This window comes from Triturus cristatus, chromosome 4_1, assembly GCF_964204655.1.
Source record: "Triturus cristatus chromosome 4_1, aTriCri1.1, whole genome shotgun sequence".
Classification (NCBI taxonomy): domain Eukaryota; kingdom Metazoa; phylum Chordata; class Amphibia; order Caudata; family Salamandridae; genus Triturus; species Triturus cristatus.
The window spans coordinates 1,206,286,832-1,206,300,826 of NC_140585.1; the positions used below are offsets into that span (position 1 = coordinate 1,206,286,832).

The window sequence follows — 13,995 nt, forward strand, 5'->3', positions numbered from 1 at the left end:
AAAACATTTCATGCTAAGACATGTGCCACAAGGCAAACGATTGCAAAAATTATATTACATAATCCAAACGTAGAATACCACGCCAATGTGGAGATAAAAAAGAAGAAGAACACCACTGCTTCAAGAAGGTACTGAAGTGCTGATAAGACAAAGGTATAGAGTAAGCCTGCACCACCAATCGGTGAAAAGACACAAAGAGAGGGAAGGAAGGAAAAAAGAACGAAATTATCCCCAATGCACCAAGATCGAATGGAAGGTACAAAGGCTATATTCCCTGTGAGTACAAATTCCACAAAAATAAAATAAAACGTCCATACCTGAAGCTAAGGCCAAAGTGACAGTAGATACTGAAAAATAGAACAGTACGAACAAATAGTAAAACGAATGTGTGTTCAAAGGTCCCAAGACAATAATCCAAAAAGCAAGTCTAAAACACAGTAAACGAGAATATCTTACCCCTCCACCGGTGATAAATTCCAACCCGGTAGGGTAACGCAAAATGTAAGCGGTGGGTCAGTAGATCTGGGCAAATAGGTATAATCTCTGTACAAATGAAAAATAACACACCCGATATAGATGGCACGAAAAATCGTATGTGATACGTAGGTCAGAAACCAAATACATAAATAATTCGTACCTCCCAAAATTCAGCAAAAACAAGGGTCTTGGATAGCTTCCAGCCGCCAGTCACGTATAAATCAGTGGTAAAGACAACGTATCCTTAAATAGTAATTCCAGCCCGTAAGTGTCAGGCAACGATTTCTGCTAGAAAACGTCTATGCAAACAAGTGTCTGAAATAAAGACAAAAGCAGGAGCCAAAGTCAGGTAACGATAATGCCTCCCACGATGTTTAATCAAAGATAGAAAAGGTACCAAGTCAGCATCTATGTCGGAATCAAAAGAAACAAAATTAGAAATTTATTCGGTACTTACAAGTAGAAAGGTGTATCAAAACATCCTGGCGGCATCCATTCCGTATGCGAGTGAATTCGAGACCCGTAACCCGGAAGTGCTTATATATCAGGAAACGCCCAAACACTAGAACGTTGAATACGTATATTAAGTAGCACCGGAAGAGGACGGACCGTAGTGCGCTGTAGCCGATCGAGACCGAAGTGCCGGAAATAAAGAAAATTGAATCTACTCCTAATTTATTTACATTATGGTGACCCCCACAATATTTACATGATCCAGGCACCACGCACAATGTGTCGCAAGCTGTTGTTTACCCGCCGTATGTATAAAAGAGAAAAACATCACAAAATACAACAGCTGCAAAACGCGAGTGGTACAAAGTAATCCCCTAAAAGAGACACTCTTCTCTAACCTCGATATAAGTCTCTAATGATCAACAAGGGAAAAACAAAACTCGGAGCATACGGTGTAAAACAATCAATTAAGCTCATCTAAAAAGTGTCAATCACAACCTGGAGCCAATCTAGTCTACGATATAAAATATCTGATTCAATCCCCTCAATAGAGGATAGAAAAGAGGGAGGTTAAAGGGAGAGGCAGAAGAAAGAGAGAAGGAGGTAGGACAGTGAATACCAGTGGCATCCCCGTCCAGCATTAGTAAAACAGAAAACTAGTCAAAATGTATCACTATTTGTATATCCTAGACTATCACAAAGGTCAACTGAAACACGAAGTGTATGACATGTGGCGCGTTAAATCACACAACTGTCTGTCCAGTCATCAAACATTACACCAGTCAATGAAAAAATATGAATACAGTAAGAAATTATACAGGATAAAACACATGTGCCAAATTATAGGCACTAAAAATAGTTCAACAACAAGAGAGAGTATGTACTGAAGCACAGAGCACTTAAAACGTCATCGTTCTGAATTACATAAAATGAAGTAGAAAGTTCAATCCAAAAGATATAGCAGAATTAAGAGAGTAAGAGAGTACATAAATTACAGCAACATTTACAAAAACTCAAACTTTCAAAGGCAATAGGCAGGCCGTAAAAAGGCAAGTATATGGAAGTGGGGACATGACAAATTTCGAATACAGTTGATGTCACGAAAACCAAATCGCAGAAATAAAATAGCTAGATGGCATTTATCAACCCACATGTATATTGCATTTTGAGACCCAGCTATTATTATGTTACAAAATCAAAACTTATACAGGGCAAGGGAGCAACACACAGTATTGCAAACTAGCAAAAGTAGCAAAAGGAGCAACATCACCTTACATCATTGACGGAACGGCTAGAGAGCCGAGACAAAATCATTGTGTGTATGTTCGTCTCAACCCAAGAAATATTGCATTTCTGAGTCATAATTGAGCCCGTGCTCAACCGTCTGAAGGCGCATTATCCACATAGCCTCACACTGTCTTAGGCGAATCAACCGTCTGAAGGCGCATTATCCACATAGCCTCACACTGTCTTAGGCGAAGTTCTCTGTTGCCCCCTCGCACCCCTACATCAATAGTTTCTATCCCAAAGAATTGGAAACCTTTCCGGCTATTCTGTGTAGAGCAGCTAGCAGTGTGTAGAGCTACTGGGTATCTGGCATCGCCCTGGTGAATTGCCCTGGTGTGTTCACCAATTCTTTCCTTAAGCGCCTGTTCTGCTTGGGTTTTCGGATCAGATAGAACCCGCTCATCAGAGCCTCTCTAACCCAGCCAGAACGTTACCCTCTCCCTAGGGCCTATTCACAACAAGTAACCACCGATATATACCACCTAAGGACAGGGAATTCCTAAATATATATATATATATATATATCAAGAAACACAATCCTGGATTACCACCTTCCTTGGTAATTATCAAAGCAGGTACGGACCACAGCAGTGCAGTTTGATTATGCTTTTATTTTCCCAATCACAAAATCAGCAATATATATATATGTATCTAGACCTCTTATAATACAAGTGGCGGCCTCGTGATCCCAGACGGACCCAGGACTTCCTACCCAGACGGCAGCCTTAGCCTCGCGGTCCCAGACGGACCCAGGACTTCCTACCCAGACGGCAGCCTCAGCCTCGCGGTCCCAGACGGACCCAGGACTTCCTACCCAGACGGCAGCCTTAGCCTCGCGGTCCCAGACGGACCCAGGACTTCCTACCCAGACGGCAGCCTCAGTACAAGTTCATCCTATGATTACCATAACATACAACAGGGGAATCAGTTTGACTATTTATCAGATCACACAAGAACTGCCAGTTTGAGCACAACCTGTTCTCTAGTTCGAGGGGCTACTCTCTCCCTTATTCAGTTACCACTTACCTGATCAGGGTTAACATCTGTTCATGTCAAGTCACAGCTGACTAGAAGAATAGGCTACCCTCTTATACAAGAACACGCAGCACATGTTGATTCACTACAAACTGGATACTTTATTATTCATTATACACGCAATCACATAACATTACTGTGTAACACATAACCTGCAAAGAAAAGTGAAAGATTAGGTTGTACACTCTAATAAGAAAGGGGTCGACATCACCTTAGTCGTGTGTAGCCTGCACTCAATGGTCATCTAGGTTCCCTTCTCGTCTGTGCCTCGGCTCGCCTGGAGGTCACACCTCCGTAGTCACAGCTCCCTTCTCCGAGTCACTGGGACCTCTTCCTCATCGGCTACTCTCTCCTCTCTGGCAATTCTGCTAGAAGAGTATCTGTCTCTCAGTTTTTCTCCGCCTTCAAGTTTGTCATCTGTCTTCCCTGGAATAAGTAGTAGCTTTACTGCTAACGGCTAGATGCCGCCTACGGACTGAAGTAAGTGCCACGTAACTGCCTCAGACTTTCACTAATATAGAGGTGCATTTCCTCATGGAAAATTCCGGCCCGTAACCTGCCGCCCACCAAATTCTTGTACCTCCCCGTACCAAGGACACTTTCCCAGCCGGCCGGCCTGATGTAGTGTCTTCGGCATGAAGAAAAATACAATCCTTCGATAAGGGCCGGTCTGAACCGGTTCTCTCCAAGCGAATAACACCTCATAACTAAAACATCCCCTTTAACCTAGAAGCATCCCAAGCTGCCGGAGCAGAAAGAAAGATGGAGTCTCTCCCGTTTGAGGCCTACCAGGCCTGAATTCAGCACGGCTCCATGAAATACCCTCACTACAGGGCAGGTTATACCTAATACTAACGAATCTATCCCCTAGGATATGTGTGCAAGCCCTAATCTATGGGGAAGAACACAGGATCATGTCGAAGTGCCTAGTAAATAGACTTCATTCACTACTCTAACCCTTAGGCTTGAATGGTAAGAGACTGAAGTCACCCTAATCACCCGTCAACACAATAGGGCCGGGAAAATCGAGCAGTACAGCGCCCTGATGGTGCTACCCACATATTGTTTCCCGCAATTGCACTCTATAATATAGACCACAAATTTGGTAGTGCAATTGATGTTGGATTTGATAGTGTATATGTTACCATTATGTCCAGCAAAAGATAGAGTCTTATGTTTCGCCCATCTACACACTCCGCAGCAGCCACATTTGTGAAAGCCCAATGTCAGAGGTGTAAACCAAGACTGTTTCCTTTGAACTTTTGGTACAGTAGGACTCAGTCTACTACGTAGATTGTAGCCTCGTCTGTATGTAATCTGTGGGTAACTGGTCAGGAATTCTCGAAGAGAGGTGTCTGTTTGGAGAATACCCCAGTGTTTGTTGAGGTTCTTCCTCATGATGTGACTTAATGCATTATACTCAGTTATCATACGTATGTTGCGCTCTGTAGTAGCCTTATTGGTGGTTTTAGGTAGTAGGGTATTAGTGCGTTTCACCCTGGCTATTCTGTTTTCTGATTTTTTAAGAATTGAAGGTGAATAGCCCCGTTTCTGAAATCTCTGTTTCATATCTTTAATGCAATCTGCAAATTCCAACTCATCACTACAGTTGCGTCTGGCTCTTAAAAATTCTCCATAGGGAATTGCGTTCACCTGATGAAATGGGTGGTTACTGTGTGCATGTAATAAAGAATTGCAAGAGGTGCCCTTACGGAATAATCGACTGTTTAATTTGTCATCCTTTACAAAAAGTTCAACATCAAGGAATGTTACACTAGTAGTGCTATACTCCATGGTGAATTGTATTCCAAAGCTGTTGGTGTTGAGATAGGTGCAGAACCTCAACAGCTCATTCTCACTACCGGACCACACTAAAAGACAATCATCTATATAGCGGCCCCAATAGATGATGGAATTGATCCATTCTGTTCCATTAGGGCCCATCAGGGCAATCAGAAAACAGAATAGCCAGGGTGAAACGCACTAATACCCTACTACCTAAAACCACCAATAAGGCTACTACAGAGCGCAACATACGTATGATAACTGAGTATAATGCATTAAGTCACATCATGAGGAAGAGCCTCAACAAACACTGGGGTATTCTCCAAACAGACACCTCTCTTCGAGAATTCCTGACCAGTTACCCACAGATTACATACAGACGAGGCTACAATCTACGTAGTAGACTGAGTCCTACTGTACCAAAAGTTCAAAGGAAACAGTCTTGGTTTACACCTCTGACATTGGGCTTTCACAAATGTGGCTGCTGCGGAGTGTGTAGATGGGCGAAACATAAGACTATCTTTTGCTGGACATAATGGTAACATATACACTATCAAATCCAACATCAATTGCACTACCAAATTTGTGGTCTATATTATAGAGTGCAATTGCGGGAAACAATATGTGGGTAGCACCATCAGGGCGCTTAAGGAAAGAATTGGTGAACACACCAGGGCAATTCACGAGGGCGATGCCAGATACCCAGTAGCTCTACACACTGCTAGCTGCTCTACACAGAATAGCCGGAAGGTTTCCAATTCTTTGGGATAGAAACTATTGATGTAGGGGTGCGAGGGGGCAACAGAGAACTTCGCCTAAGACAGTGTGAGGCTATGTGGATAATGCGCCTTCAGACGGTTGAGCACGGGCTCAATTATGACTCAGAAATGCAATATTTCTTGGGTTGAGACGAACATACACACAATGATTTTGTCTCGGCTCTCTAGCCGTTCCGTCAATGATGTAAGGTGATGTTGCTCCTTTTGCTAGTTTGCAATACTGTGTGTTGCTCCCTTGCCCTGTACAAGTTTTGATTTTGTAACATAATAATAGCTGGGTCTCAAAATGCAATATACATGTGGGTTGATAAATGCCATCTAGCTATTTTATTTCTGCGATTTGGTTTTCGTGACATCAACTGTATTCGAAATTTGTCATGTCCCCACTTCCATATACTTGCCTTTTTACGGCCTGCCTATTGCCTTTGAAAGTTTGAGTTTTTGTAAATGTTGCTGTAATTTATGTACTCTCTTACTCTCTTAATTCTGCTATATCTTTTGGATTGAACTTTCTACTTCATTTTATGTAATTCAGAACGATGACGTTTTAAGTGCTCTGTGCTTCAGTACATACTCTCTCTTGTTGTTGAACTATTTTTAGTGCCTATAATTTGGCACATGTGTTTTAGCCTGTATAATTTCTTACTGTATTCATATTTTTTCATTGACTGGTGTAATGTTTGATAACTGTCTGTCCAGTCATGTGTGATTTAACGCGCCACATGTCATACACTTCGTGTTTCAGTTGACCTTTGTGATAGTCTAGGATATACAAATAGTGATACATTTTGACTAGTTTTCTGTTTTACTAATGCTGGACGGGGATGCCACTGGTATTCACTGTCCTACCTCCTTCTCTCTTTCTTCTGCCTCTCCCTTTAACCTCCCTCTTTTCTATCCTCTATTGAGGGGATTGAATCAGATATTTTATATCGTAGACTAGATTGGCTCCAGGTTGTGATTGACACTTTTTAGATGAGCTTAATTGATTGTTTTACACCGTATGCTCCGAGTTTTGTTTTTCCCTTGTTGATCATTAGAGACTTATATCGAGGTTAGAGAACAGTGTCTCTTTTAGGGGATTACTTTGTACCACTCGCGTTTTGCAGCTGTTGTATTTTGTGATGTTTTTCTCTTTTATACATACGGCGGGTAAACAACAGCTTGCGACACATTGTGCGTGGTGCCTGGATCATGTAAATATTGTGGGGGTCACCATAATGTAAATAAATTAGGAGTAGATTCAATTTTCTTTATTTCCGGCACTTCGGTCTCGATCGGCTACAGCGCACTACGGTCCGTCCTCTTCCGGTGCTACTTAATATACGTATTCAACGTTCTAGTGTTTGGGCGTTTCCTGATATATAAGCACTTCCGGGTTACGGGTCTCGAATTCACTCGCATACGGAATGGATGCCGCCAGGATGTTTTGATACACCTTTCTACTTGTAAGTACCGAATAAATTTCTAATTTTGTTTCTTTTGATTCCGACATAGATGCTGACTTGGTACCTTTTCTATCTTCGATTAAACATCGTGGGAGGCATTATCGTTACCTGACTTTGGCTCCTGCTTTTGTCTTTATTTCAGACACTTGTTTGCATAGACGTTTTCTAGCAGAAATCGTTGCCTGACACTTACGGGCTGGAATTACTTTTTAAGGATACGTTGTCTTTACCACTGATTTATACGTGACTGGCGGCTGGAAGCTATCTAAGACCCTTGTTTTTGCTGAATTTTGGGAGGTACGAATTATTTATGTATTTGGTTTCTGACCTACGTATCACATACGATTTTTCGTGCCATCTATATCGGGTGTGTTATTTTTCATTTGTACAGAGATTATACCTATTTGCCCAGATCTACTGACCCACCGCTTACATTTTGCGTTACCCTACCGGGTTGGAATTATCACCGGTGGAGGGGTAAGATATTCTCGTTTACTGTGTTTTAGACTTGCTTTTTGGATTATTGTCTTGGGACCTTTGAACACACATTCGTTTTACTATTTGTTCGTACTGTTCTATTTTTCAGTATCTACTGTCACTTTGGCCTTAGCTTCAGGTATGGACGTTTTATTTTATTTTTGTGGAATTTGTACTCACAGGGAATATAGCCTTTGTACCTTCCATTCGATTTTGGTGCATTGGGGATAATTTCGTTCTTTTTTCCTTCCTTCCCTCTCTTTGTGTCTTTTCACCGATTGGTGGTGCAGGCTTACTCTATACCTTTGTCTTATCAGCACTTCAGTACCTTCTTGAAGCAGTGGTGTTCTTCTTCTTTTTTATCTCCACATTGGCGTGGTATTCTACGTTTGGATTATGTAATATAATTTTTGCAATCGTTTGCCTTGTGGCACATGTCTTAGCATGAAATGTTTTGTATTCTTTCCAGCCCTGAAGAGTCGTGGTTTACTCGTCCCACGATGAAACACGTGTCGGCTGGATACGCATATTAAACAGAATTACTAATATATATGCGGATGTTTATTTTGTCAAGTTGTACTTACTCATGTCAATTTTGATTTAATTAATTGTATGTGTGCACAGGATTGTTCTTTTTGCTTGGTTTTAGGTCAAATTTTTTTTTTGTCCTACACAATTTGAGGGGTTTCAGGGGTCTCCCCTCCCTGTTTTGCACCATACAGACATTGAAGTTCACATTACCTACGTTTATCTGCAGAGCGCCATTTCTTCCTAATTTTTTAATACACCGTTCTAACTTTTTACATGGTGAATGATTCTACAGGCTGTGCACCGGAGTGGACACTTCGCTCCTCGTTTTGATGTTGTACATAAATGTGGGATGCCAGGGTGGATCCTGCTGTCTGGTGGCACGCTAAATAAGTTAAAAGCGAGGAACGGTGTTTGAACATGGAAAAGAGAAGTTTGAAAATACTGGTGTGCACTGTAATACTTTTTTCGTGAATTTGTAAAGATGCCAGATTACAAAACTGTACCAACACTGGTTCAGTATCAAAGTGAATGCATTCCGAAATATGCTTTACGTGAAAGAAGCATGACAACAAAATGGAACCATACGGGAAACGTAGAAAACACATTAGGTTAAAGGAGCAGTGACAGCATATGACGACTTAAACTAATCAATGGGGCACATGTACATACTTGGAATGAATACTTTCGGATTGGCAGCACCAGAAGAGGTATAATGTAGATTAATACTGAAGTGTAAGCAAAGCACTGAAAATAAAACATGGTCTTTTGGTTAGCTATTGACGATAGAAGAGGAAATATGTTCCAATCTTCTAAATTTTTGATATATGCGTTTTTTGTTGTGTATTCTTAGTAGAATAGTTCAACTGAGGAAAATATTGTGATGTAAATCTAGACGAACATGTGAACGCACGGTACATTCCTGAATGCCCAACCTGATATATATTAAGCAATGAGACCACTCATACATTCTTGGGCGATTCCATTATGCTGTAATGACATAAATACTGCGTACCCAAGTGTGTGTGTATATATATATATATATATATAAATAAATAAAAACGTATTAGGTAGCAACGAAAGGTTACATTCTAGTAAACAATTATTAATATAAAACATTGCATCATTTACTTTTGATATATATTGTTTGATGTCAGTTTACAGTCTGTGAAAGGGGAGTATCGCGTGCATGAAGCAGTGACATAAGTTACTGTCAGAGAGGCATACAATAACGTAAACTGTAGGACATATTCATCGGTACATGCAAGCTATTAAAGATAGTCAAAAATATGTAAAGTTCTGTAAAATGCACACAACGATGAAAGCACTGCGGAATGATTTGAGGGGTTGGCAGCAGGAGAGGAGAAATCGGGGGCTTGGGGCTTTGGTCCGCCAAGAGGTGTGACTGAAAAAAGTGCCAGCCCCCACCTCCTCCAGTGAAAGCCAGATTACTGGACACAATTAAGGTAATGTATTAAGTGCCCCTGCACCAGTGCACTGTGGGTGCAAGTCTATGTAAATGAGCTACAAGCTACTGGGATGCGAGGGGTTCGGAGTCTGAAGGTCAGTCCTGCCGACCACCACAAAAGACAAGAAGCAGGTCACAGGACCAGAAGCGACTGAGAAAGAGGAGTCACACAGGTAAGGATGGAGGATACCATGATGACAGCTCGGTAGGGGGGATAGAGTCTCGCACAGGGCGAATAATAGTTTTCTCTATGTCCCTACGCCCCGTAGCACAGCGTTTAGGTCGCTCACAGTCCCCGCACACTCACCTCCTCACTTTCGGTTCTCTAGGCAGCGGCGGCTGCAGGAAAACACAAGGGTACCTAACGGCTGCCGTACAGTAGGCCGCGCCATCATGGAAACAAAAGAGAGACTGCCAAAAGCGTGTGAGCGGGAGACTATAGCCAGAGAAGAAAGACACCCGTAAACAAAGAAGAAAGACTACCAGGTAAAGGAAGCGACAGCGGGCAGTTGGGGAGAGAAGACACCGGAAGACGAGACCCACGTGAGCAACCGAAATACTAATTGTAAGGAGGCTACTACAGGGGAACACCTTAACAAATGAAACATAAACGATAACTTTACAAATGGGAACCTTCAAACCACGGTTTTGTCCGCAAGCTACTGGACACAAGTAAAATGTGTATATAATACGAACACCTGCTATTTAGCCTCACGGAACAAAGCATGACACGACTACTAAAATAAAAGACAGACTACACGCTCAAGTAACAACAGAAAAAGGTCACTGAGCATTGAGCAAGCTATACAACACGGATAGGCAAGAGGTAGAGTACAGGATGATGAACTAAAACCATTCTAATGTCAAAGCGAGAGAAATTGAGGAATAACATATTCTGTTTAGCATTTTTGTTTACATAGTTTTGTAAAGTCATGGTACCAAACATGAGCATCGGAGCCCTATGCAGCAGTAGCATACTACAAGTAGGTCGTATAGGAAACAGAACAATGCTGTACATGTTACCAAAATGGTTTGAGTACTGTAATCGAGCAGAGTGCTATTTATTGACAGGAACTAAGCGCTAATGTCAACTCATTGATACGAGACTGCTAATTTAGCTCCCTCCGACCTAGAAATCCCTTCACTCTATTGCAGATTAATTAGATCAATTCAGTGTCCCTGATTTGTGTTTCCAACTTTCTCAGATGTGGCTAATTTTAGCTATATATTATAAAGGTGCAGTACCCATACATAGGGATTCTATACAATAAATTGTTGTTTTACGTAGTTCCTAATCATGTAATTTGTTATTCACAGAAAACCAAATTGGTCAGGAGTCTGCCTGCTGCAAGTACCCAATAAAAGTGTCAGTGTTCCTGCAGCATGTGTGCTAGTTAGGCAGTAAAAATCACATTTATAGTATTCATGCGGCTTGTTTTTCTGTAAAATAATAAATTGTAAATAACATACATCATTGTAGCCACTTGCCAGTTCCTAGACTACGTATAAAGAATACTTGCAGTGTGGCAGGATCTTCAAAAAAACTGGCTGTGGGTTAACCAGGAATTTCACCTTTCCCTTGTGATATTACCTGAAGTAAAGGCTTGATCACCCTTTTGAAGATGTTGATATTAGGTGCCTTCCTAATGGAAAGGCACAGAGTTCCAGAGCTTTCGGGCAGTTTTGGAGAAGGCCTGCTTCCATGTCTGTTTTTTTATTACACCCTAGAAATATTAGGTGGATTCCATTGTTCTGGACATGCATGCACCTCAACGACCTTAGTAGTAGTAGTAAAGGTCCCAGCCACCAAACTTCCCTGAGAACAAGAGGTACTTCTTAATGCCTTTTATATTTTTCAAAAGAGTCCTTGTCCATTTTTGCTAGCTACGTTGTGCTTCCGGCCAACAGATCCTGGATAATTTAATTACTCTTTCATTTACTGAAAGTTTATTTAAAAAGTTGTAATAAATATATTCCATCCATATTTGACCAAGCTAATACGTTCATTTCACAACGTATATTTTGAATCATTGACCCACTTGGAAGATTTAACATTCTTTTTAAACTTTACTCTCAATTCGATCCAACTTATCTCTTTTACTGTTGGAAATGGCCCTTTCTGCAGGGTTATCCCCAAACTTTTTGCTTTTTCCTCCTATTTTTTCCAAACCTACTGTTGTTGGTTTTAGGACTCTGGGCACTTTATCACTGCTGATCAGTGCTAAAGTGCATATGCTCTCTGGGTAAATTGTGTTATGGGGGGGCGCTAGGTGGCGCACATCCAAGATGGCCGCACACCCATGAGGCTCTGGAGGCTTGGCGACCTAAATCCGAAATTTATCCTGCACTGCCATTGCCGAACGAGCTGAAAGGCGGAGATTCCTTGCCCTCGAGCGTTGCAGAGGATACGCTGTGAATATCTCGACTGTCCGAGGAACGGCGGCGCAGCTAGAGCAAAATCTTGGCTGCGGGGGACAGAGGCACCGCTGCTCTGGTTCCATAGGGCAGTGTGGCACACAAACGGAGCTCCAGAGATCCCACGTGGCGACAGACCCTGTACCGATCACTCGCCGACCAGGCTGCACATGGTGCACATGACAGACGGAGGAGGACAGATCTGCGATACGCCATGTCTAATGGGTCAATTGACTGCAGAGTAATCCCATGCAGGTGAGGCGGTGGAACGAAGGAGGGAGACGCGAGTATCGGTGCCATTTCTCCTGCTGCTCACGGAGCTCGTGTCTGGCTCTGCGGGGGATTGAGTGGACCCCCTTTCGGCACCAAAAGACCAACCGAGAGACTGCCTTGTGTGTCTAATGCTGGCGGCCCCTGAGAGGGGTCGGGTGTGGTGGCTAGCGCGGAGGGAGCACCCTCGACGGGCCGTCTCCATTATTGACGCGCTGTAGGCCTTCAACAAACTCCGCCAAGACGGAACCGGCGTTCTAGCCAGTCGGCCTGCGCCTGCCCCGACTTCACCGTTTTTAACTTTCCAGTACCGGCCTGCCACATTCGATGCTGCACTGGGGCTGGCAATTGTAGCTGCTGAATTGAACCCCCCCGGAGGCCCAGATCCGCAATTGTGTTACGCGAATGGGGCCTGTTTCCGCCTAGAAATTGCCTACAAATACGGGAGAGTGCACAGCTGAGGGACGGATGGTGCTGAGCCAACCCCACTGGTGAGATGGCGGGGATTTGACAAGGCACAACACGAAGTCTCCATTTCCCCGTCATTGATAGTTTATGGTCCTGTGCTGCTGTGACACTGTACGCTGACTATACACCCACGGGCGTGGACCCAAAGGCACAGTGGACTCAGCTGTGGAGGTAATCTTCCAGCGCTACGGCCTCATACGGACCCTTGCCCGGCCGGCCGGCTCCCCGCTAGGCGCACCAGCTGCTGTGGTTCAAGGTGGCCTGCCTGCACCATCCTGGCAACCCTGACGAACATGCCACACAGGAGTAAACGACTATGACTCACATCCACCACCGAATGGGGTAACACAAGAACCTCCCATCCCCAACTAGAATCTGCCTGTCCCGGACCTCTCCCGAGACGTTGTGCACGAATCTGCCGAGAATCGGGCCAAAGCAGCAGAGAACAATGACAGGGAGAGAGTGGTATAAACAGTAGGGCACAAACGTAAAGAGGAGGCAGAGGAGGCAAAAGCAGCAACTGCTGACAAGGGACGCCGAATAGAGACTCTGACACCATAATTCATGATGGGGAAACCGGATGGCCACCAGCCCCGCCTCACCTTTGAAAACAAGAAAACCTCTACTAGATCCACCTCGGTGGACTCTGGCCACACCAGCACGGACCAGTCTCACACCCCCTCGCCAACCCCGGAAGATGAAGTAAAAGCGCTACTCCTGGCTATGAATTACAGCCTTAGTGATCTTTCCGGGAAAATGGACACAATGACCACAGACTGGATTTTCTTGTGCAGAAAGTCGACAAGCATGATGGGCAAATAAAGGAGGCTGAATGTCGCATATCGGATAATGAAGATGTCACATCCCAAATGCAGACGCAGATGTCACAGATGGACAAAATATTCAAAGTCATAGCGTCTAAGCATGAAGACTTAGAGGCCAGAAGTCGCTGCAACAACATTCGAATTCTTGGAATACCAGCAAGTACCAACACCGGGCGTATGGAGGATTATGTAGAGCGCCTATTAATCACTACTTTTGTAGCGGAATCCTTCTCGGCGCATATGGTAGTGGAGAGGGCGCACCGCTTCCTGGGCCCTCTGCC

At 43.4% G+C, this 13,995-nt stretch overlaps 2 protein-coding genes across 4 annotated transcripts in view; one reads left to right on the forward strand and one right to left on the reverse strand.

Moving 5' to 3' along the window:
• The window catches only part of SENP1 (SUMO specific peptidase 1), a 164,878-nt gene extending 154,706 nt beyond the window's left edge, over positions 1-10,172 (reverse strand). For both annotated transcript variants that reach the window (XM_085654535.1, XM_085654534.1), the window contains exon 1: positions 10,045-10,172. The gene's annotated coding sequence lies outside the window, so the exon portion shown is untranslated. The remainder of the gene's footprint in view (positions 1-10,044) is intronic.
• LOC146856404 (ATP-dependent 6-phosphofructokinase, muscle type-like) overlaps positions 9,705-13,995 on the forward strand; it is a 334,110-nt gene continuing 329,819 nt past the window's right edge. Inside the window, exon 1 of one of the 2 annotated variants that reach the window (XM_085654532.1) lies at positions 9,705-9,910. The gene's annotated coding sequence lies outside the window, so the exon portion shown is untranslated. Of the gene's footprint in view, positions 9,911-10,200; positions 10,792-13,995 lie in introns of those variants that run through there. The other variant, XM_085654533.1, reaches the window with a different exon arrangement.